Below are 4,521 nucleotides of genomic sequence, written 5' to 3'. Positions count from 1 at the left end.
AGACTGAGAGGGGATTTAATAGCAGCTTTCAATTACGTGAATGGTGGTTCCAAAAAGGATGGAGCTAGACTGTTCTGAGTGGTGGCAGATGACAGAACAAAGAGCAACATCTCAAGTTGCAGCAAGGGAAGCTTAGATTAGATATTAGGAAGAATTTTCTCATTAGGAGGGTAATAAAGCACTGGAACAGGTTACCCAGAGAGGTGGTGGACTCTCCATCTTATCTTGGAGGTTTTCAAGACCTGGCTAGACAAAGCTTTGGCTAGGATGATCTAGTTGGGGATGGTCCTGCTTTGAGCAGGGGCTTGGATTAGATGACCTCCTGAGATCCCTTCCAACCCTAATTTCCTATGATTCTACAGGTTGTTAATACCTATGGAGAGAAATTGTTAGCAGAAATCAAGCACATAACAATGAGCTATGAAGTCTATTGACTCCTTCAATTCTACCTGAATAAACGCAGCTGTCCAAGCCAGGCAGTTTGTTTTAAACTTTCAGTGATGCAGAAACTGAAGTGGGGTGCAACTGCAGTTCCAAAATCTTCCCTGCTTCTGCCCCTGGATTAGACCAGCAGACTTTTTCTTTTTTTGAATAATGGTTTGTTTAAGGAGACCAGTATTCTAGGCCACCGAACACTGTGATGGAACATACTGTGATACCAGCTGCCTATTTTCAATGGTACTGTGAAATATGAAAATGTTGAATCTGCATGCCATAATACAGTGGTTCCTAAATGTCCTCTTTCCTGCTATACTGACATAGGTCCCTGTGATTTGAAGATATGCTATGACAAAGTGAGACCAACTCTCTGACTAACTACAACATGCATAAGGTTTTATATTGTCTTGTTTTGTTTTTTTAAAGAAGCAGCTATGAGGGAGACAGAGGAAGCCTAGATCATAGCACTGGCAAAATGGAAACAGACCTGTTCCAGGGGGTGGATAAAGATGTCAATTACTACAGAAATCAGAGACCTTTGGGAAGTGTTTTCCACATAGCACATTTCAAGGTGTGCATGCTTATGAACCTCAAGCAGCTTAGTTCAACCAACTTTTTGCCCCTGAATTACCTATGCAATGCACATATGCTTTGCCTTATCTTGTGCTTTATACTAAGGGTCTAAAGGGCAGTGTTTGCTCCCCTACCTTCTCTGTTCAGCTTTCTCTCAACCAGGGCTGGGAGTGGGGTATGAATTGCAGGCCGTCACTCTCTCCAAGGAAGAGGAAAAAGACAGAACAAGCTAATGGGCCATAAAGCTTCAGGTGGCTTCAAATGTCTGGAATGGAGACGTTATAAAGGGAGGCTACTGTATTGCGGGTTTGAGGCGGAGTATTGTAACTATTGAAAACCACTTTAGTTATTGGGTAGTAATCAATGGCTCAATGTCTAGCTGGCAGCCAGTATCAAGTAGAGTGCACCAGGGGTCAGTCCTCAGGCAGCTTTTGTTTAATATCATCGTTACCAGTGTGAAAGATGGGATGGATTGCAACCTCAGCAAGTTCCCGAATTACACCAGACTGGGGGGTGGAGTAGATACACTGGAGGGTATGGTTAGGATTCAGAGTGGCTTAGACAAACTGAAGGATTGGGCCAAAAGAAATCTCATGGGCTGGGTCCAGAGGAGTGCGGCTGTGCGCTATGTGGTACTGCAAACACATAGGTGGCATCACATACTGCATATTCAGATAGTCTCCACACTGCAAGGGAGTGCTGCCCGTGTGTGTGCTGCTCCACTTTTAAAAAGTTTTTTTTTGACTACTGGGGTCAAAAAAAACCACATGGAAAAACAAAAAGCAAAGCAGTGCATGCGTGGGCAGAGAACGCTGCTCAAAAGAGGAGCTGGGCCACCCAGAGCTGCACTGTGGCTACTGACCAGGCTCCATGTGGCAGAATTGCCACTGCTACAGCTCTGGGAGACCCCAGAACCCCAGGTAAGGCTGCTGGGGCCAGAACAGTGCCCTACCAGGGATAGCTTGCCATGTGGCAAAGCGTGTAGCATAGGTGTCCCCAGGGAAACAAGTGTCCACATTCATGTGGATACAGCCATGAGGTTCAATAAAGACAAGTACGAAGTCCTGCATTTAGGATGGAACAGTCCCATGCACTGCTACAGCCGGGGGACTGACTGGCTAAGCAGCTCTCCAGAAAAAGACCCGGGGGTTACAGTGGACAATAAGCTGGATAAAGTCAGTAGTGTGCCCCTTGTTGCCAAGAAGGCTAACAGCATACTGGGCTGCATTAGTAGGATTGTTGCCAGCAGATCAAGGGAAGCAATTATTCTGCTCTACTCTGCACTGGTGAGGCCACATTTGGAGTACTGTGTCCAGTTTTGGGTCCCCCACTATAGAAAGGGTGTGGTCTAGTTGGAGAGAGCCCAGCAGAGGGCAACAAAATGGTTTGGGGGCTCAGGCACATGCCTTTTAAGGAGAGGCCGAAGGAACTGGGTGTATTTAGTCTGCAGAAGTGGGATTTGAGGGGAGATTTGATAGCAGCTGTCAACTACCTGAAGGGTGGTCCTAAAGAGGATGGAGCTAGACTGTGCTCAGTGGTAGCAGATGACAGAACAAAGAGCAACTGTCTCAAGTTATACCAAGGCAGGTTTAGGTTGGATATTAGAAAAAACTCTCTCACTAAGAGGGTGGTGAAGCACTGGAACAGGTTACCTACAGAGGTGGTAGAATCTCTATCCTTGGAGGTTTTTAAGGCTCACCTTGACAAAGCCAATGCTGGAATGATCTGGTTGGGAATGTCCTGCCTTGTGCAGGGGGTTAGATTAGATGACCTCTTGGGGTCCCTTCCAACCCTAATTTTCTATGATTCTATTGGGTAGAACATATTGATATATTATGATATCCACTGTAAAGCCTCTGGGTAGAAAAATCAATGGAATCCTTTGATCATTGAACTACTGGGTAAAAATAGCCAAAATTTCCCCAAAATGCGTTAGTTCTACAGAGAGAAAAAATAATCAGTTTGTGGAAAAACACCCAAGCTCTCAGGAAGTGAGGTTTATGCAGGAAAAAGCAATAGTCACATCTGCTGCTTAAGACAAATTTTGCAAATAAATTAAAACTTGGAGTGAGTTTTAATTATTTATTTATGTACAAAGATCTCACTTGGATCTTGCCCTTCTCTCTCTGATGGAGTGATAGACACCAACAAAGCCACTTCATGGACAAATGGAAAGCAAGCAAATTACCTTCATTACAAATGTGTGTTCACTAAGACAATAAAGTTTAAAGTTCAGGTTGCACTGAGGGACCCATTTCTCATCATCAGGAATATGTTTTGTCATAATTGGGAAACTTTAATACTGCTGGGTAGAAAAGGCTGACCCTCTGTGGGTGGGTGACAAGTTACAATAATAGAGTGACATTGTGATGACAACTGAGATCACTTTGCTTCCGTTTTGTGTAGTAGTCTAATATACCTCCAATAACCACCTTACAGTGGGGGAAAAGCCTTGCATAACAGGTAGGTAGGTTCATTTAGTAGAGCATCTTCAGTTATCAGTGATGTCCCTGATGGAATAAGCAAGCCCACTCCATTACTGAGAACCCTCCAGCATTGATGCTATGAAGGTAAGGGGATGCAGATATTTCTGGAGTGTCCTGTTCTGGAGAAGCTGGTCCAAGAACAGCAGTCCTGGGCTTCTCTCCAAGATCAGAAGCTCTGGAAACCAAAACTGCCTCAGCTAGGCAGGGGCATTTCAGATTAGTCACATGGAAACCACAGAATAAAAACAGAATCTCTGGAGAAACTGACATTGGTGTATGGGACAGAATGGCAGAAGGCTGTAGGGAGACAACAGAGTCTCAGTGGAGGAGCAAGCAGCACTACTGAAATAAGGACTGGTGCCAAGAAGGTGGTTCCATGATAACTAGGTGCTGAAGGAGGAACCTTGGGGGCCCAATTTCTTAGGGCCTGAAGAGGGAGAGACTCCAGGAAGGCACATTGGTAGCTCTAGAAAGGGACATTTCTAAGCTTTGTCAATATTCTTCATGGGGCCATGAAGTTTAGAAGTGAAGTAAAGAATCTCTCTTGAGGATCCTGCAATGGCAATCTCCCTTTGGAACGGTCTCCAGGCCTATGTTCATCAGGAAGCTCATCTTTGGCACTGTATGGAAGATAGTCTTTGAGAAGGAATTTGCTCACTGGAAGGCCTGCTTCCAATTGAGTCCTACACTCTGTGTTCAGAGCCTGATGATGGCAGGAGGTAAACCTGAAGTATGACTTCACACTCCTTCCTGGTCTAGGAAGTGATTACCTTGCATGGTTCCTGCAGACCTGGGACCCCTTCAAGCAGGGAAGGCACTTGATGTGTCCATCTATGGTAGGCAAGAAGTAAAGAGTTTGAAACCAGGTGACTTTGGAAAGCCTATACCAACACTTGATAGAAAGGCCTGGTTGAAATATAAAGTGCTTCTGGGCTCTGCAAAAGTAGTGACAAGTAGACAAAATGGGGGGGGGGGGGAAAGGAATAACAATTTTCCCATTATACAACCCCCCCAAAAAAAAAAA

Source organism: Gavialis gangeticus, unplaced genomic scaffold (assembly GCF_001723915.1).
Source record: "Gavialis gangeticus isolate Ggan-Ray unplaced genomic scaffold, GavGan_comp1, whole genome shotgun sequence".
Lineage (NCBI taxonomy): Eukaryota > Metazoa > Chordata > Crocodylia > Gavialidae > Gavialis > Gavialis gangeticus.
This window is presented reverse-complemented; position numbering follows the sequence as displayed.